The sequence below is a fragment of the Myxocyprinus asiaticus genome, chromosome 9 (genome assembly GCF_019703515.2).
Source record: "Myxocyprinus asiaticus isolate MX2 ecotype Aquarium Trade chromosome 9, UBuf_Myxa_2, whole genome shotgun sequence".
Taxonomy (NCBI): Eukaryota; Metazoa; Chordata; class Actinopteri; order Cypriniformes; family Catostomidae; genus Myxocyprinus; species Myxocyprinus asiaticus.
The window spans coordinates 34376963-34399032 of NC_059352.1; the positions used below are offsets into that span (position 1 = coordinate 34376963).

General features: G+C 40.6%; 1 long non-coding RNA gene across 1 annotated transcript in view; it reads right to left on the reverse strand.

Moving 5' to 3' along the window:
- Positions 1-22070, reverse strand: part of LOC127446067 (uncharacterized) — a 37838-nt gene that overhangs the window by 13262 nt on the left and 2506 nt on the right. Inside the window, exons 2-4 of the long non-coding RNA XR_007898138.1 lie at positions 19213-19418; positions 18001-18157; positions 17530-17632 (exon numbers count right to left, since the gene is read on the reverse strand). This is a non-coding gene — a long non-coding RNA (uncharacterized LOC127446067). The remainder of the gene's footprint in view (positions 1-17529; positions 17633-18000; positions 18158-19212; positions 19419-22070) is intronic.

Genomic DNA, 22070 nt, shown 5'->3' on the forward strand with positions numbered 1-22070 from the left:
CATCCCCAAAAGACATGGGTTGTGTCTCCATCTTCTAATTGACATCGCCAGCAGGTGGGTGTGTCTTTAAGACCAAGCCTATGCAATCTAGAGGGGGTCCAATAGACTCTATGTAAAATCTTAAATTGCATGAGGCGAACCCTTGCGTCTCTTGATGCAGATTTGACATTTTTTAGAATCCCAGCCCACTGTCCCTCCTCCAATACCAAATTTAGATCTTTCTCCCATAATCTCTTAAGAGAAGTTGAAGTTCCGTCTCCCAGACTCTGAATTAGTAGAGAGTAATACACCGATGCCTCATGACCTTTTCCAAAAGCAGTAATCACCTCTCCCAGAGTGTCTGCCACTTTAGAAGGGTGTAAACCACTCCCAAAAACAGTACAGAGCAGGTGGCGCAGCTGTAAATACTTATAGAACTGAGATCTAGGAATCCCAAAAAGTTGAACCAAATTTTGAAAGGATCTCAACACTCCATTCTCATACAGATCACTGAGTGTAGTAACCCCCCTCCCAATCCACTCTTGACCAGCAAAAAGGGGACTTGTTGATGCATTGTTTGGGGTTCAGCCATATGCTCGAGGCAACATTTAAAAAAAATGTCAGAATTAAACAGTCTGGACACTTTAGTCCATACGGAGTTCAAGTGCGAGATAACGGGATGTATTTAGCTTCTCCGATTAATTTGATAGAAAGGCTCTGCAGTGGCGAAATAGGGGCAAGAACTTCCTGTTTTATACAGAACCAGGGAGGGGCTCTCTCAGGTGGAAGCGACCAATGAGCCAAATGTCTGAGACCGAATACATAATAATAAAATAAAATCTTGGGTAGGCCTAGCCCACCTTTGTCAATCGGCCTATGTAACTTATTGAAATGTAATTTGGGACGCTTACATTCCAAATGAAAGACTTTGCTATGCTATCAAATTGCTTGAAATAAGAGAGGGGGACATCTACAGGGAGAGACTGCAGTAAGTAATTTAATTTTGAAATACAATTCATTTTAATAACATTAACCTTCCTAATCATAGATAAATGTAATGAAGCCCACCTGCCCACATCACTCGAAAACCATTTTATTAAGGGGTCAAAATTAACTAACTAAATCACACAAATTTGCTGGAAATAAAATACCCAAATACTTAATGCCCTGTTTGGGCCACTGGAAAGCACCCGGCTGGAAAGACGTTTCTGGGCAGTACGCTGTCAGAGCCAAAGCTTCGGATTTAGACCAATTGACTCTATATCCTGAAAACTTAGAAAAGGAATTAATAATTCTGTGGAGGCAAGGCATAGATCTACTGGGGTCAGAGACAAATAATAGAATATCATCTGCGTAAAGCAGAAGATTATGCGCCATACCTCCTGCCATCACCCCTGGAAAATCATCCTCCTTTCTTATCGCGGTTGCTAATGGTTCCAGGGCAAGACAGAACAATAATGGGGAAAGAGGGCAACCCTGCCGGGTGCCCCTATCCAAAGTAAAATTATCTGAAATTAGTCCATTTGTTTGTACCGCCGCTACTGGGTGTCTATAAAGTAACTTAATCCATCCAATAAACATACTCCCGAACCCGTATATTTCCAAAACCTTAAAAAGATAATCCCATTCTACCATATCAAATGCCTTTTCAGCGTCAAGTGAGATGGCAGCGACCGGAGATTGTTCATTCTCTACTGACCACATGATATTGATCAGACATCTAATGTTATCAGAAGAGCTACGGCCCCGAATAAACCCCACCTGATCTATATGTATAAGTGATGTCACAACTTTGCTTAATCGATTAGCCAAAATTTTTGACAAAATTTTTACATCTAACTGGATCAGGGAAATTGGACGGTAACTTTTACACTCACTTGGATCTTTGTCCTTTTTAAGAATCAGACTGATCCGGGCTTGTGTCATGGTTGGAGGAAGCTTTCCGTTCTTTAATGATTCTGTATAAAGTTTTAACAAAAGTGGAGCCAGTTCTGTAGCATAAGATCTAAAAAATTCAGCAGCAAAACCATCTGGCCCCGGAGCTTTGCCTGTATGTAAGGCCTTAATTACCTGTCAAGTTCCTCCAAGGTTATCTCAGAATCAAGACAATTTCTTTGCTCAGTTGTCAGTTTAGGAAGTTTTAATGGTTCCACAAAGTTTCTAATATCTTCATCAGTAGACGAAGACGTAGAATGATAAAGATCAATATAGAATTCTTTAAAGGCATTATTAATATCAGTGGCCGAGGTAAATATTTCACCACCAGCAGATTTCACTGAGGGAATAGTAGAAAAAGACTCTCTCTGCTTTATATATCTAGCCAAAAGCTTCCCTGCTTTGTCCCCCGACTCAAAGTATGACTGTCTTGCCCTGAATAACCAAAACTCCACTTTCCGTGACAAAATAGCATTATATCTGTATTTCAATCTAGTCAATTCTCTGAGGCCATCAGACGACATTCTGCGCTTCAGCTCCTCCTCTACACTTTTAATATTCTCTTCCAACTCCACAACTTCACGTGCTTTGGATTTTTTGGTGAATGAGGCATACTGTATGATCCGACCCCTAAGAACTGCCTTAAATGCCTCCCAAGCCACACCCACAGAGGATACTGAGGACCAGTTGGTCTCCATATAAACATTGATTTCAGTCTTTAACATTTGTTGGAAATCAGGATTTTGCAAAAGGGATACATTAAAGCGCCAACTATATGATTTCTTTTTCTCCGTATATGGCAACATCTCCAAACTCACCAGGGCATGATCTGAGACTAAGATGTTTCCAATTGAGCAATCTGCAACAGATGAAATGAGGGACTGATCATCAGCGTTAGGCACATAAATATTAGCCAAAATCAACCTTTGCCCCTGAATTTCTGCTAAAACCATAATGATTCTTCCTAATTTATCTTTAATCTGTTTGAGAAATTTGAATAGTAGATGTTTATTAATCAATATAATGACTCCCCTACTCTTACTTGAGCCAACACTAAAGAAAACATGTCCACCCCATATCTTCCCAAATTTTCCAGCTTCCTGCGGGGAAAGATGTGTTTCTTAAAGAAACACAGTATCATATTTCTTACATTTAAGCAAAAAATAACCTTCTTTCTTTTTATGGGGTGCCCCAACCCATTCACATTCCATGTGGAGAGAGACAATTTATTCATATTAACATTTGACATATTGATATAATAAAAATAAATAAATTGTGTGTGAAAAACAAGATTACACAGACCACATTCCCCATTAATGCAACAATCAAACCCAATCAAACAGAAAAAAGAAAAACGTGCGCATTAACCCCGCGCACGAAAGCGCCAACCGTCATCAATCCCTTAAAACTCAAAGAGTCCATGTACGCCTACGAGAGCCCCCACGACAACTTTGCCATCGGATTGCTCAAGTCCGGTGCTTCTATACAAATTTTGTAAGGCAAAATTACATAACAGAATATATTTTGTAAAACAGACCCCAGCCAACAGGCAGAATAACAGAAAAAACATGTAGACTCATTCACAGAACCGTCTCGATGGTGTGTTCCTCCACAAAATAATCATTCCAATGTCCCGTAAAAATACTCAACAAAACAGACTCCAGCCAGCAGGAGGAATAAGCACAAAGAACAAACAGATTTATCCACAGCTGTTCCAAAGGAGTGATATTCAACAGAACAAGCTCCAGCTGCTAGGCGGAGCCAGCACGAAAAACAAAACCAGCATCCTGGTTCCTCGGATGATCAAGAGCCAAACTAACTCGGAGGCTGCAAAAAAAAAGAAATAAAAAAGAAAAACACACCATAACTTACTCAGCCCCTCAACTTTATAAAAGACGTCCTTTATGTGAGCATGTAGATATTTTGCGGTCATCCAAAGTGTCCATTCTCGATCTGGCCGAAACTTCAGTGTAAAAAAGATCTTCCATCAATGCAAAAGTTGCTTGGAGTCATGCCACAAAACAAACTCCAGCCGCTAGGCAGAGCCAGCACAAAAAGAAACAAAAATGGCACCCAGCTTCCTCAGATAATAGAGACACTGAACCACGAGTCAGTCCACTAATATAAGAAACATCAAATGGCTTACTCCAATGTATTTATGAAGGAGAGTGCCTGTATTGGACATGTAAATACTTTGCGACCATTCTTCGTTTCTATTCTCAGTTTGGCCAGAAACATCAGAGCAAATGAGATCTTTTTCTGATGTAAGAGTTTCTTACATTCCTTGAACTGATCGCGTTTCTCTCGTTGAATTCGCTAAGTCCGGGAACAAGAAAATATTATGGTTCTTCCAAGAAAGTTTCCCTTTGCTCCTCGCCTGGCGCAACATGAGATCTTTATCGGATGATCTCAGAAATTTGGCCAAAATCGATCGGGGCCTGTCTCCCTCAGCAGATCTCCGAGCAGGGACTCTGTGAGCTCGCTCGATTTCCAGCTTGTGGCCTGTTATGTCGAGCAGACTCGGGAAGAGCTTGTCCAGGAATTCCACCATATCTCTGCCCTCTTCATGCTCAAGAATTCCAACAATTCGTATGTTATTCCTTCGGCTCATATTTTCAAAATATTCCAGTTTTCCCGAAATTAATTCCAAATCTGTTTTGGACACGGGCGGATTAGCGGATAATTCCCTTTCCGATGACTCAAGATAATCGATTCGTTTTTCAACTTCTGTCACTCTTGTAAACATCTCCGAGAATTTTGTTTCCATCGCCGTAATCGATCGACGTATTACAGCGAGATCCTCCAAGTCAGCAACAACCTTCGTCAACATCACCGACATGTTGGACAGATCACGCTGAATTTCATCTACGGACGTGCCGTCCAAATCGAGTCCCCGTCTCGCAGTCCCATCAGAGGCCTCAGCTTGAACACGTAAGTGTCTTTTAATGTCTCCAGAGTCTGAGGATTTTGACTTCTTTGCCATGTTTACCTCAAAGAGCAAGTATGTAACTGGGTGTATTGAATCTCACCAGATTATAACATGAAAATAATAAAAAACTAGCAAAGTTCGCAGAGCTCGTGTCTCACATGTCTGCTTCTCGCATGGCGTCCCCCCAAGTCTGAATGGGATTATCTTTTTAAGATTTTGGAAATGTATGGGCTCGGGAGTACATTTATTGGTTGGATTAAGTTACTTTATAGACACCCTGTAGCAGCGGTACAAACAAATGGATTCATTTCAGATTATTTTACTCTGGATAGGGGCACTCGGCAAGGCTGCCCTCTTTCCCCTTTATTGTTCTGTCTTGCACTGGAACCATTAGCAGCCGTGACAAGAAAGGAAGATGATTTTCCAGGGGTGGTGGCGGGAGGTGTGGCGCATAAGCTTCTGCTTTATGCAGATGATATTTTATTATTTGTCTCTGAACCTACTAGATCTATGCTTTGCCTCCACAGAATTATTAATTCCTTTTCCAAGTTCTCAGGATACAAAGTTAATTGGTCTAAATCTGAAGCTTTGACTCTGACAGTGTACTGTCCAGTAACGGCTTTCCAGCCGGGTGCCTTCCAATGGCCCAAACAGGGCATTAAGTATTTGGGGATTTTATTCCCAGCAAATTTGTCTGATTTAGTTAGTGTCAATTTTGACCCTGTAATAAAAAGATTTGAGCGATGTGGGCAGGTGGGCTTCATTACATTTATCGATGATTGGGAAGGTTAATGTTATTAAAATGAATTGTATTCCAAAATTTAACTACCTGCTACAGTCTCTCCCTGTAGATGTCCCCCTCTCTTATTTCAAGCAATTTGATAGCATAGCGAAGTCCTTCATTTGGAATGGTAAACGTCCCAGATTGCATTTTAATAAGTTACATAGGCTGATTGACAAAGGAGGGCTAGGCCTACCCAAGATTTTGTTTTATTACAATGCGTTCAGTCTCAGACATTTGGCTCATTGGTCACTTCCACCTGAGAGAGCCCCTCCCTGGTTTGTTATTGAACAGGCAGTTCTTGCCCCTATTTCACCATTACAAAGCATCTCTATCAAACTAATCGGAAAAGTTACACCCCTTTATTTCGCATTTACACTCGGTGTGTCCAGATTGTTTAAATTGGACACTTATTTAAATGTTGCCTCGAGCATATGGCAGAACCCAAGATTATATATTGGCAAGTCCCCATTCTGCTGGCCAGAGTGGATTGTGAGGGGGGCTGCTACATTTGGTGACCTATATGAAAGTGGAGTGTTGAGATCGTTTGAAAACTTGGTCCAACATTTTGGGATACCCAGACCTCAGTTTTATAGGTATTTACAATTGCGCCACCTGCTTTGTACTATTTTTGGGAGTAGCACACCCCCCCAAAGAGGCAGATGCTTTGGGAGAGGTGATTGCGGCTTTTGGAAAAGGTCATGAGGCATCAGTGTACTACTCCCAGTTAATTCAGAGTATGGGGGATGGAGCTTTTTTGTCATTAACAATTTTTATTGATTCCACACTCAAATCAACATAAACAGCACATGAAAACACGGAATCAATTTTCTACAAATTATACCCCGCTCCCTCCCTCCACCCACCCACCCAACACACAACCCAGTGGTCAGACACAGAATAATAACAGACACACATACAAGCAAACAGTCCAAAAAAAAAAAAAATAACAAAAAATAATAATTGCCCAACAAAAAAAAAAAGGGTTCCACACATCAATTAATTACATACACACCAATTAAACTGTCCCTCTCCACTGTTCCTCCCTGGCACCCTCCAAGAAGGCCAAATAAGTGCCCCAATTCTTCTCAAAGGCACCCAAGCTGCTCAGCCACCTATGCGACATCTTTTTAAAGGCCACCACTGTGCCCAATTCGGTGCATCACTCGTGAAATGAGGGTGCACCAGCCGACTTTCATCCCCCAAGGATCACTTTCCTGCTGATCATCACACTGGTAAGGACCCGGTTTTCAATGTGTGTGTTCCCTAAGTTAACCCCTGCCCCATCCCCCAAAATACAAAGTCTGGGGCAGAATGAAATCTGAGTGCTCAGGATCTCACAGACATATCCTCGACCAAAACTCTTGAATCTTAGTACAATACCAAAAAACATGGGCTATGTCCCCACCCTCCGTTTGGCATCGCCAACAGGTGGGTGTATCTTTAAGACCAAGCCTATGCAATCTAGAGGGAGTCCAATAAAAACGATGCAGAATCTTAAATTGAATGAGGCGCATCCTTGCATCCCTTGACATAGACCTGGCATTTTTTTAAATCCTACCCCATTCTTCATCCTCCAGTACTAAATTCAAGTCTTTCTCCCATAACTTCTTGAAGATGTCAAAACTCCATCCCCTAAACTCTGAATTAGCCAGGAATAGTACGCTGAAGCTTCGTGACCCTTTCCAAAAGCCGCTAGTACCATCTCAAGAGTGTCTGCAGCTTTAGGGGGCTGTGTACTACACCCAAAGATGGTACAAAATAGATGGCGCAGCTGTAAGTACCTGAAGAATTGAGATCTGGGAATCCCAAACCGGTGTGTAATATTTTCAAAGGATCTCAATGCTCCATTTTCATACAGGTCACCCAGTGTAGCAACTCCATTCTCAATCCATTCTGTCCAGCAAAAAGGGGACTTATTAATACACAATTTAGGGTTTAACCAAATACTTGCGGCAACGTTCAGGTAAATGTCCGAATTGAGCATGCGGGAAACCCTTGTCCACACTAACTGCATGTGTGAGATAACGGGATGTGTCTTTAGTTCTCTGGGCAGCCTGGTAGAAAGACATTGCAATGGCAAGATAGGGGCAAGAAGTTCTTTGTTCAATGCAGAACCAGGAAGGGGCTCTTTCAGGTGGAAGCGACCAATGAGCCAAATGTCTGAGACCGAATGCATAATTATAAAACGAAATCTTGGGTAAGCCTAGCCCACCTTTGTCAATTGGCCTATGTAACTTATTGAATTGTAATCTGGGACGTTTACCATTCCAAATGAAAGACTTCGCTATGCTTTCAAATTGCTTGAAATAAGAGAGGGGGACATCTACCAGGAGAGACTGTAGCAGGTAGTTAAATTTTGGAATACAGTTCATTTTAATAACATTAACCTTCCCAATCATCAATAAATGTAATGAAGCCCACCTACCCACATCGCTCGAAAACCGTTTTATTAAGGGGTCAAAATTAACTAACTAAATCACACAAATTTTGGAGGAATAAAATGCCCAAATACTTAATGCCCTGTTTGGGCCACTGTAAGGCGCCTGGCTGAAAGGCCGTTACTGGACATTACGCTGTCAGAGCCAATGCTTCGGATATAGACCAGTTGACTTTGTATCCTGAGAATTTGGAAAAGGAATTAATAATTCTGTGGAGGCAAGGCATAGATTTATTAGGGTCAGAGACAAATAATAAAATATCATCTGCATAAAGCAGAAGCTTATGCACCACGCCTCCCGCAACCACCCCTGGAAAATCATCCTCCTTTCTTATCGCAGCTGCTAATGGTTCCAGGGCAAGACAGAACAATAATGGGGAAAGAGGGCAACCCTGCTGAGTGCCCCTATCCAGAGTAAAATAATCTGAAATTAATCCATTTGTTTGTACTGCTGCTACAGGGTGTCTATAAAGTAACTTGATCCAACCAATAAAAGTACTCCCGAACCCATACAATTCCAATATTTTAAAAAGATAATCCCATTCTACCATATCAAATGCCTTTTCGGTGTCAAGTGAGATGGCAGCGGGGGATGGAGCTTTAACTTCTATTAAGAGATTATGGGAGAAAGATTTGAATTTGGTATTGGAGGATGGAGTGTGGACTAAGATTCTGAAAAATGTCAAGTCTGCATCTAGAGATGCAAGGGTTCACCTTATGCAATTTAAGATTTTACAAAGATTTTATTGGACCCCCTCTAGATTATATAGGCTTGGTCTTAAAGACACACCCACCTGCTGGTGATGCCAATCAGAAGTTGGAGACACAACCCATGTTTTTTGGGGATGCGTTAAGATCCAAGATTTTTGGTTAAAGATTCAGAATTATTTGCGTGACATTCTGGGCACTCAAATTTTACTTTGCCCCAGACTTTGCATTTTGGGCGATGGGGAAGTTATAAATTCGGGAGACAAATATATAAAAAATTGGGTTCTGACTGGCATGATGATTGGTAGACAAATTATTTGAAGGGGATGGAAGTCAGACGGAGCACCACCATTTCCGGAGTGGTGTGCGGAGATGGGGAGGGTGGTGGCTTATGAGAAGATGACAGATGGAAGGCTGGGGCTGGAGGACTTATTTTTCAGGAAGTGGGGTAGGTATTTGGCAGTTTTGGAGGACTCTAGGGGAAGGGATGAGGAGGGAGACGTTTAGTTTAACTATGCATGTTTATTATATATTTTTTTTATTTTTTATTTATTTATTTATTTATTTTTTATTGTTTGTGTGTGTGTATTATTTTATGTGACCAAAGGGGTGTTCTTTGAGGTAGGGTGGGGTTGGTGTTTGGGGAGGGATGTTAATGAGTGTTAAAAGTTAAATGTTGATTTGGTGTGTATATGTTGTGTTTTTCTCTGTTGTGTTTTTTCTTTGAATCAATAAAAAATGTTAATTACAAAAAAAAAAAAAAAAAGAATTTGTTTTAGAAGTATTTAAAGACTGTGTACAAAAGGGTGAGCTGACTGAATCTAAGAAGCAGGGTTTGATCGCCTTGATTCCAAAACCTAACAAAGATACTTTATACTTAGATAATTGCAGCCCAATTACCTTACTTAACTGAGACTATAAATTGTTAGCCTCCATATATGCAAATAGATTGAAACCTTGTTTAGAAGAAATTATTTCAGTTTTCCAGTTCGGCTTTATGAAAGGTAGACACAGAAAATAACATCCAGCTTGTGTTGGATCTGCTAGATTATAATGAATTGATTTATGAGGAAGCAATTATTTTATTTTTGGATTTTTACAAGGCCTTTGATACTGTGGAACACAAGTTTATGTATGATCTTTATACAAGTTCGGATATGGCCCAATTTTTTTTAATATGGTAAAAACCTTTTTCAAAGACATTAATAGTAATGTGTCTTTGATAAATGGTGTCTCTCCCCAATTTATTATCCCCTTTTTTGTTTTTGGTAGTTGCTGAATTTACATTATACATTGTTCAGGGGTTCAGGGTATTCAAGTTGCAGAACAAACTTTCCTAATTAGTCAACTGGCAGATGATACCTGTTTTTTTTCTAAAAGATGAAAACCAAGTTCCTATCATTCTGGATGCTCTTAAGTTATTTTCAAGTGCATCTGGGCTCTCAGTAAATCAAAACAAATGTGAAATCTTAGCAGTTCACAGTCATGATAAAACACAAATTGCAGGTATCAAGCTCAATAACTCTAAATGATATCTGGGCATTTTAATAACCAAGTCGGCTTCCGATTGAATTACAGATAATTTTTTACAACAGTTGCACATGTTGGGCCTCATGTATTCAGATAGAAGACAAAGGCAGGCCTAACACAAGTCGTAAAACCTAACTCAGCCCCCACACATTCCATGTCGCAAATCTTACTGATAAAAATCGCGCCAAAATCAAACAAAGGGAGTCCAAAACAGACTACAAATCCATGAAGCCTTGCTCACTAAAGGATCAAACTCTCAACTCCTATAGGATGAGGCACACAACAGAACGTCCCTCAAACATGACATCATCAGGAGTTGAAATACCGCTGAAATGCTTCCAGAATTTACTTCCAGTGACTTTGTTCACCGAATATAGACGTAGCTTTTTTTGCTGCTCTCAGGTGCAACCTCGTGGCACAAGGAAGTAACGTCCGACTTGAAACTGTAGCCATACAATCTCCATCTCGCTGGACGAGTTGAGATTACTCTGTGTTCAACCGAACACTCTAACGGATCCGAAGGAGACCGCCGAGCAATTCGCATCTTCATCCGTTTGCCTACAGAAGTGAAGAGATTAAAGATTTCTCTTCCATCTTCAATCAAGTTGACATTTCTGAGTTCTCTGCCAGCCCGCCGAGAATCAACAGCCATACCGCCCACCGACAATCAACAGTCGTACCGCCCGCCAACAGAGCGAGGAAACGGCCTCCCGTCATCACCCGAGCCTCAAGGAACCGGGTCAGAGTTAAAGGACGGAGGAAAACACATTCTACCTGTGTCCTCATGCGATTCAAGTAAGAGGTTTACGTCTGGGCAGAGATAGAATATTATAGTGTGTTATTCTTGTGTTTCAAGGTTTTTGCTTGTACAGTTTACGGACCGCCATGTCCGCTCATTATTAATACTCAGGGTATTAATTATCACGAATTTGTTTTGCTGTATTGTGGTCCAACCAAATTGGACTGTTGTGCAATTTCGCCATCGCGGGTGAGACAGCAACTGAGTTCATCCATTAAAGAGTCAAATAACACGGGACTTTTACGAACCGTCCACCGCGTCTCTGAGTGATAAACACAGCTGCTTTCTCTACCACGATCGCTTAACCGGATTTAGGGCTGTCACTTAATCATCTCTCTCTCTCTCTTACTAATCACACACACACACACACACACACACACCTTATGTGTTATAGGATTATTTTATTTCCATATCTAATCATATCACTGTTTAGTTTGTAGTTGTAAGTCGGAAGTTTATTGACTGCATTGTATTAATTATTAATTGATATTACTGCATAAATAAACTTTGTTTATATTACAAAGAGAAGTGTTATGGTTCGTTTTGCATATGCCTGTGTCATGCTGACGGGATGTCAGTGCTCATATTCAAACCTTCATTCATTGTTTTCTTAGGAAAATCGACATCCGAAGAATATCGATTTTCGGGAAAAAAAACAAATATTGAGACTGTTTTACTATTTGGTTATTAGTCCCTAATTCTAGGGTGGTGCCCCGTCAGTGTTAATCCTTATTAATATTCTATTGATTTTTGATAATTGATAATTATCTTTGATGATTGAATTTGAATGATCAATAAGCTAGTGTTAATTTTAATTAATGTTTCATCAATGTTAACAATTAATGATTATCTTTGATAATTGTTGATTTAAAGGATTTTAAAAAGCTAACATTGATTCTCATCAATGTTCTATTGATTTTAATAATTAATAATTATCTTTGATAATTATTAATTATTGCTAATAACCAAACTTGCTCCTAAACGTAGCACACTACATTTACTGGAGCCCCATATGAGGTTTTAATGAGTTAGATCCAATTAATTAATTTAAATATTAATTAATAACTACAGAAATAATTATTAATTATTTCTGATAGTAACACTGATCTAAACAACTGGTAAAGCCCTACACACATAACAAAGAATGTATTTAATTGTTGGATTCGGAGAAATGTATCAACTTGTGGACATGTTTTTGTTTTTATTTCAAAAGCTGAGGGCATCTCCAGGATAGTATACCCTGCCCTGTCTCTATAAGCTGATTCTAAGAACTGTTCAGCCATTGATTCTTTACTGTTTAAATTTTTGTGGAAAAATAAAACTAATATGTTAAAAGAAAGACATTGATAAGAAGCAACTTGGAGGGAGGTGTGAATGCTCTGGATTTTAGTACCTTTAATCACGTTTATAAAATTAATTGGATTAAACACTGTTTAGCTGCCGATGATCACTCATTATGGTTTTATATACCAAAATTGATTTTTGACAAATGTGGCAGTTTAAAGTTCCTATTGTCTTTTGATTTTAAGTGTAACAAACTCCCCATTAAGCTCGCTAACTTTCATAAACAAGCCTTAGAAGCATGTAAAATGGCCTTTAAGCATAACCTTTCCCCCATAGGAGTATAATGTGGAATAATCAACATATATTGCTCAGGAATAAGTCCATGTTAATAAAGGATTGGTTTGATACCGGTATAGCTTTTATTTTAGACTTGATGAAAAATGATGGTGAGATTTATTCTTACAGAGAATTTGTTGAAATTCCAGGAGTGAATACACCTCCAAGAGTTTATTCTAGGGTAGTTAAATGCATCTCAACAAAATTATTGCATTTAATTAGATATCAACATAGTTATAATTTCCCAATTTGTGAAATACCTAAATTATCCATTGGAAGTATGGAACTTGAAAACACTACATGTAACAATTTATGGATTAGAAGGAACCTTATCCAAAATAACAGTTGTCAATCTTAAACTTTTCTCAAATGGAAATTGGAATACCCTCTTCTTTTTGTAAGTAATTATTGGGCTGGTATAAACAGATTTTTGTTGCCCAACAACAATAACAAAATTTTATTTGAAAATTTTACAGAAAACTACCCTTTTTTTTAATCAAAATTTAAATTGCATATATCTTCTCACTGTACATTTTGTAACTCTTATATTGAAACTATACCACATTTGTTTTTTGAATGTGACAATGTAAAGGATTTCTGGGAAGAAATATCAATGCTTTTTGTTTTTTGCTTTTTTTTATTCTAATAAGCTTTTTATTTTACAGGTTACATCTGTATTCTTTTTACATTTCGATACTGGGGTAAATATGATGGATGACATGCTAAAAGTGTTAATTTTGTGTGGTCATTTTCATATACACAAATGCAAGGTTTTGTATTAATTTAAAATTATTTTATGACTCCCTGTGCTATTAACAAAGCAAATAAAACCTCTCTTTTTTTTGCGAAGATTGGTTATATAAGATACCTCAAGTGTGTATTATGTGTATGTGGTGTTTTTTTTATTTTTATTTTTTTTTATTGTTATTTTATTAGACTTTTATGTTACAGTATTATCATTTATTAATGTGAAGTTAATCTTACTGAATGTTTGTGTTACAATGTGTTGCCTTTATCTTCTAAATCCCCTGTATTATGTTTAATAAAAAAAAAAAAAATGGTGGCCAGATCACCATTGCTGCCAGTCAATCCGGCCCTTCCCCTATGTACAGCAAGCCGCGTGCGCTGAGTGCACAAGGGCTGTTTGATTCCTGAAATTTGGGAATCGACTCTGATTCCGATTCCTTGTAGTCGATTCCAGACAAATTTTTTCGATTCCAAAAAAAATAAAAAATAAAATGGGAGGTAAAGTTAAATCTCATAATAAACAGCTCACTGCAACGTGTTCTTTGCACTATTTATAATAGCATAAACAACATTTACTATTAATAGGTCCATTCTAAAATTAAATCAGGGCCTACATACCAAAACACTATGCTTCAATCCCATGAGGTAAATTTACTGCAAATCATCTTGCTAAAAGCACCATTTTACCTACATTGAAATTGTCTGTTACCAGGGCTGTTGCAAGTAATTCTGGGGCCCCTTCCCTATTAAAATAATACAATTTTGAATTTGTCGTGGGCCCCCCTGGAACTCTAGAATCATTACCACCTTTCACCCCACTATGGCCCTGTCTATGGTGTCAAATCCATGCCACCTATATTTGCAAAAAAAAAGAAAAAGAAAGTATTGAGCAAAAAAACATTTTTTGCAAACAAAAATCAAGAATTTCAAAATATAGCAAAAATAAAGATATAATTAATTGCAAAAATCAATGACTGTTGTAAAAAGATCCTTTTTTATCTCTGCAACAGATTTTTATCTGCAATAATTTTGCCACACATATTTTCCTTTGCGATACCTACTAATTATTTTGCAAAGCTCCTTTTAATCTGCGTTTCCGTCAAGTGTGAGCTTGTGATACCATTTTCCTTTTGCGCTTCACTTTTCCGTGCGTTTCACTTTATGGCACTGTTTTGACGTGGGGGTGGAGTCAGGGGATTGGGGCGTGTATAACGGGCTCAGGGATGCCTCCCTGGATATTATGTCATTAGCGTGTGATACGGATCAGATCACAACAGATCAAGGCATCATGGCCGAGTGGAGGCATGCGGGTGGATCTCAGGTATGTCATCCTGAGGAATTGTAGTTCCTCCAGTTGAATGCCCTTTGACTGAAGAACTGTTATTGACCCAACCTCATAATCTCAGAACTATGGGAGGGACAAATATTTAGCTGTACTAAATTTTGTGCTCCTTCATTCTTAATTGACAGAGTATAATCATGCACTGTAGGGCTTTACTGGTTGTTTAGATCAGTGTTTCTATCAGAAATAATTAATAATTATTTCTGTAGTTATTAATTAATATTTAAATTAATTAATTGGATCTAACTCATTAAAACCTCATATGGGACTCCAGTAAATGTAGTGTGCTACATTTAGGAGCAAGTTTGGTTATTAGCAATAATTAATAATTATCAAAGATAATTATTAATTATTAAAATCAATAGAACATTGATGAGAATCAATGTTAGCTTTTTTAATCCTTTAAAATCAACAATTATCAAAGATAATCATCAATTGTTAACATCGATGAAACATTAATTAAAATTAACACTAGCTTATTGATCATTCAAATTCAACAATAATCAAAGATAATTATCAATTATCAAAAATCAATAGAATATTAATAAGGATTAACATTGACGGGGCACCACCCTGAAATCAGGGACTAATAACCGAATATTAAAACAGTCTCAATATTAGACTGTTTTCTTAGGAAAATCGACATCCGAAGAATATCAATTTTCGGGAAAAAAAAACAATGAATGAAGGTTTGAATCCGAGCACTGACATCCCGTCAGCATGACACAGGTGTATGCAAAACAAACCAAAATACCTCTCTTTGTAATATAAACAAAGTTTATTTATGCAGTAATATCAATTAATAATTAATACAATGCAGTCAATAAACTTCCGACTTACAACTACAAACTAAACAGTGACATGATTAGATATGGAAATAAAAATAATCTTATAACACATAAGGTGTGTGTGTGACAGAGTGTGTGTGTGTCAGTGTGGTTAGTGAGAGAGATTATTAAGTGACAGCCCGAAAGCTGATTTCGTGATAGCTGGAGAGAAAGCTGCCGTGTTCATCACTCAGAGACGCGGTTTTACGAGCGGGGCTCGTAAAAGTCCTGCGTTATTTGACTCTAATGGATGAACTCAGTTTCTGTCTCACCCGCGATGGTGAAAACGCACAACAATCCAATCTGGTTGGACCACAATACAGCAAAACAAATTTGTGATAATTAATACAGAGTATTAATAATGAGTGGACATGGCGGTCCGTAAACTGCACAAGCAAAAACCTTGAAACACAAGAATAACACATTATAATATTCTATCTCTGCCCAGACGTAACCTCTTACTTGAATCGCATGAGGACACAGGTAGAATGTGTTTTCCTCCGTCCTTTAACTTTGACCCGGTTCCACAGGCTCGTGTGATGACGGGAGGCCGTTTCCTCGCTCTGTCGGCGGGCGGTACGGCTGTTGATTCTCGGCGGGCTGGCGGAGAACTCAGAAATGTCGACTTGATTGAAGATGGAAGAGAAATCTTTAATCTCTTCACTTCTGTAGGCCAACGAATGAAGATGCGAATCGCTCAGCGGTCTCCTTCGGATCTGTTAGAGTGTTCGGTTGAACACAGAGTAATCTCAACTCGTCCAGCGAGATGGAGATTGTAAGGCCACAGTTTCAAGTTGGACATTACTTCCTTATGCCACGAGGCTGCACCGGAGAGCAGCAAAAAGCTACGTCCGTATTCGGTGAACTAAGTCGCTGGAAGCAATTCTGGAAGCATTTCAGAATTATTTGAACTCCTGATGATGTCATGTTTGAGGGACGTTCTGTTGTGTGCCTCATCCAATAGGAGTTGAGAGCTCAATCCTTTAGAGGGCAAGGCTTCATGGATCTGTAGTCTGTTTTGGACTCCCTTTGTTTGATTTTGGCACGATTTGTATCAGTAAAATTACGACTTAGAAGGTATGGGCTTGAGTTATGTTTTTATGACTGTTAGGCCTGCCTTTGTCTTCTATCTGAACACATGAGGCCCAACAGCACTTTACAATTAATCATGACCAAATCACTCCATAGGCAAGAAATTTACTCCCAATACATTCAGATTTTGTAAAAAAAAAAAAAAACTTTTGATTAATAAAATCATAATTTACTTTTTTTTTCTGCTAACATGTACACAGTCAGTAGGATACAATTCTAAAAGTAAGTAGCATTGCTCATATTTTAAACTCTGTTGAATCCAGTGTCAAAATGGATGGCTTGCAACATGACTGTTTTGAATGAATTATAGTTGTCCATGTGTGCTGTAGGCAATGTAATTTTTCTGGCACAGGCACTTACAACTGGGAAGCAAATCTTGTGCTCTGGCATCCTCTACATGCACTCATGGTCAAAATTCAAAGAGATTTTGAATTCCCCAAGTTCCGACATAAGAAGAGGTTTGTGTCTCTGGCCGGTAAGCCACTGCATTATACGGGGGACAGTTAGGGGCAGGCAGGGTGTCTCCATCAGGGTTATCCTCTACATGCAAGTGAACAATTTGTCATCTCTCCCTCTCACTTATTCAAAAGTGGTTCAACAATATAGCTGACCATTAACATTTTACTAAATTACATAAAACTAAGTGGACGTGTAGATATTTTGTATGACAGTTGTTACTGTTAATTTATTTTGCTCACTGTGATGTCACGTGTAATTTAAGATACCATTTGTCTTATCTTAAATCATCTATAGAAGATCAGAAACTATTTCCTAGAAACTTAAAATCATGTCATACATACCAGCGCTTTAAATTTCCTGAAGAAAATCTTGTAGGAAGTTGATGATGGCTGTTTCACGGGTCTCTTGTACTGTTCCCTTCTCCGATAGTTCGGGAAGAATGCTCTGTATGATAAAATCTGCATCAGCATGTGGGATGACAAATATGCATTTTCAGGTACTGAGAGCACCATTAATAAAGATGTTTATCTCTCGTACTTTACTAAGTTTTAGATGAAATAAGCAATAACGTCCATGTTCAATTATAAGAAAAAAAAATTTGATACTAATTCATCAAATGATAATACTAATTCAACAAATATGCTCTGTAATAATTAGTAGAGGACAGCGCCTCAGAATTTGACATTTAATCTTTAACCCAGTAAATGATACTCTTCCCATTCAGGGCTCAGAACAATTCCACAAACCAATTCTACAATTAAATACAGATGGGGTCTCAATGAATAAAACATATTTTTTACTATGAATGATACCTTATCATCATCATCGTCCACTGCACTGGGGACAAAGAAATGTTGGCACAGTCCTGAATGCTCTTCCAAGATGCACACAAAATTGTACACTTGAAGACCTTTTTGGATTTGCTTCGACATTGGGATCAGAAGCAGGGTTTCATGCAGCACAACAGATCTGGAATAGACATACATTTTTAATAAAAATCAGGTATAAAATACACCAGTCAGACATAACATGGTGTTGTTGGCTCCGTTCTGAGTAAATTCTAGAAACTGTTATGTGTGAAAATCCCAGGAGATCAGCAGTTACTCTCGGGCACCAAGAATCATGTCACGCTCCAAATCACTGAGATCACATTTTTTCTCCATTCTGATGGTTGATGTGAACATTAATTGAAGCTCCTAACCCGTATCTGCATGATTTTATGCACTGCACTGCTGCTACATGACTGGCTGATTAGATAATCGCATGGATGATTGTTGGTGCCAGACGGGCTGGTTTGAGTATTTCTGTAACTGCTGATCTCCTGCGATTTTCACACACAACAGTCTCTTGAATTGACTCTGAATGGTGCCAAAAACAAAAAAAACATCCAGTGAGCGGCAGTTCTGTGGATGGAAATGCCTTGTTGATGAGAGGACAACAGAGAATGGCCAGACTGGTTCAAACTGACAAAGTCTACGGTAACTCAGATAACCGCTCTGTACAATTGTGGTGAGAAGAATATAATCTCAGAATGCTATTCTGAGATGCTGGTTGGCATTGTTTTGGCGGCACAAGGGGGACCTACACAATATTAGACAGGTGGTTTTGATGTTGTGGCTGATCAGTGTATATGGTATGTAGCCACAATAGAAACGTTAAAAGTGAGGTTGTTATATCCACTCCTCACAATATACTCTATTTGTACTATGTCAATGAAAATCTGTAGATGTTTTTAAGACTGAATATCTAGATATTAGAACATCTAATATGAATATTTAATTTTAGAATATCTGCTGATTATTAGAATATGTGCTGTTATTACTTTTGAATAACAGCACATTGCTTTTTGTTTCATTTCAATGCCTTTGATGAAATATACATTCGATATTTACTTCATCAGCAACAACAACATTAAAAACCACCTGCCTATTACTGTCTACGTCCCCCTCGTGCCGCCGAAACAACGCCAGCCCACATCTCAGAATAGCATAAATTGATACAACGTAATAGAGAAGATGACTTACCTGTAAGAAATTCCTTTCAAATGGCACCTGTATCCACATCTGCTTCCCCAAAAAATGCTACACGCAAACTGTTGCCAGGGGTTCCTCTCTTTTGGCACTGCCACTGTACCATAGCTCTTTGAAAGAAGTCTGTGCGAGACACGCAGATCTCGAAATCCTTGCTGTCATCAACCCTGCTTGCCAACAAATGCAGTACATCATCTGGACTGTGAAAAAAATAACCCTATTAATCATAAATTCTATATTCTTAAAGGAATAGTTCACCCAAAAATGAAAATTCTGTCATCATTAACTCACTTTCATGTCGTTCCAAACCTGTAAACCTTCTTTCTTCTGTGGAACACAAAAGATGATATTTTGAGAAATGTCTCAGTGTTTTTTTTTTTTTTATGTTTTTTTTTTTTTTTTGCCATACAATGGAAGTCAATAGGCACCAATGTTGTTTGGTTACCAACATTCTTTAAAATATCTTCTTTTGTGTTCCGCAGAAGAAAGAAGTCATACATGTTTGGAATGATATGAGGGTGAGTAAATGGCAGAATTTTCATTTTTGGGTGAACTAAGTGTCTTTCCCTATCTGTCACTCACTGGATGTTGTGTCAATGTAGTGACACTAGGGGTCACTCTTGGGAGCCTGAGACACCTCTGGTCTTTGATAAATGGGCAATGAAAATTGGCGAGTGGTATTTGCATGCCACTCCCCTGGACATACGGGTATAAACGGAGCTGGTATGCAACCACTCATTCAGATTTTCTCTTCGGGGCCGAACGGTCATGCTCATTGAGCTGAACGTTACTGTTCATTCACCTCTGCTGGATCTGATGGCGCATTTCAGCAGCTTCTCCCTCCTCTTTACTGGTGCACTGCAGAGAACGCCCCTGGGCGCTTCGGCAGAAAAACAAGAGAGTATATTTTCTGAAAGAGCTTTTCCTCCTCTAAAAGAGTATATATTTCTCTAAAAGAGCGGCACATACGGAACGTCTTTTTAAAGATGCCTTTCCGATTGTGTGTTATTCCTGATTGAGGTCGTTATCTCTCAACTTCGGATGGTCATGATCGCTGTCTTTTGTGTCTGGGCGCGACCCAGACGGAGGCAGCGTTTGTGGATGGTTCATGTTCTCACTGCGAGAACATGACCATGGCAATGTTGCAGTCGCGGCTTGCTTTCGTAAGCCCCAGCGGCTCCCCGCCTCGGTCCTTCTACCTATGGGTATGAGGCCAGCGCGGCTAGCACTGGGGGCGATTTGGGGACCCCAATGGGATCGCCTCCGCCGGGTATCCCCCAACATTAAACCTCCCATTCCCCAGCACGCTCGTCTGCCCCAATCGGGCTTCCGGATGAGTTCGCCGGCTCATCTTGCAGCGTGTCTGGCTTCTTGTTCGGAGCCCGCGAAGATGATGAGCTCTCAAGCGCAGCATCGGAGAGCGGGCTTGTCCAGTCGGACGCAGAAGCCTCAGCTAGGCTTCCCCCTTCGGGGACGATTGCCCAGTCACAGGCCGATGCCGAAATGACTGACATGCTTTTCCGGGCAGCCGCGAGCATCGGGTTAAAGTGGAACCCTCCGCTCTCCCCTGAACCTTCGCGGCTTGATGATTGGTTCCTGGGCTCGCGGTGCCGCTCAAAGCAGCCACGCCCGGCTCCAGTGCCATTCTTCCTGGAAGTGCACGAGGAGCTGACAAAGTCGTGGGAGGCACCTTTTACTGCCAGTCCCTGATTCCGCAGTTCCCCGCTCTCACTACCCTCGATGATGGGGCGGCCAGGGGCTATACGGCGATTCCCCCGGTGGATAAGGCGCTCGCGGTGCAACTATGCCCGCAGAGCGCCACCACCTGGCGCGGACGCCCTAAGCTCCCGTCCAAGCCCTGTAGGCTCACGTCATCCCTGATGGCTAAAGCCTACAGCGCTGCTAGACAAGCCGCCTCTGCCCTGCACACCATGGCTCTCCTGCAGTTCCACCTAGCCAAGGCGTTGAAAGAACTGCATGAGGGTAGTTCCGCCCCAGATTTGATGCAAGAACTGCGCTCGGCGACCGACCTCGCTCTCCGAGCAACGAAGGTCACGGTGCGGGCTCTTGGGCAGACGATGGCCACACTAGTGGTCCAGGAGCGCCACCTTTGGCTCAACCTGGTCGAGATGGGCGAGGCCGACAAGACACGGTTCCTTGCTGCCCCCATTTCCCAGGCGGGCCTATTCGGCGACACCGTCGAGGACTTTCCCCAGCGGTGAAGCAGCAGACGGAGGCAATCCGGCACATCCTGCCCCGGCACAGCTCAAGATCCCGCACCCCATCTGCTCATCGCCAAGGGCATCCCTCTGCGGTAACTGCACCGGCTCAGCCGCAGCCCGCCCCTTCGGCCCGGCCCCGGCGTGGAGTCCACCGCAGGAAGCAGACACCACCTGTCTCACAGCCGGCGCCCAAGAACCCACGGAGGTCCTTAAAGCACCCCTGAGATGGGCGATCCAGGGACGAGGGAACCCACTCACGTGGAGCTGGTAGAAAACCACTCCATCCCCCGGTGGAGGGCCGGGCGGAAAATCTTTTGTTACCTTTTTGTTTGATTTCGCCGCATGCCCAAGTGGCTGCGGTACCCAACAGTTCAGCAAAAGAGCGGCACCTCTTGCTCTGCCCTGCCGCGAGGCCCCACCTGCCGGTACATCCGACAATGTTGTCCCCTTGGCCCCCCTTGCACGGAACTTGGACGCGTGGCTCATGCTCTCCAAACCGTCGCGATGGCTGATCCGGACCGTCCGACTCGGCTACGCGATTCAGTTCGCCAGGCGCCTGCCCAGGTTCAGCAGTATTCACTTCGCCTTGGTCAAGAGCGAAAACGCTGCCACCTTGCACGCGGAAATTGC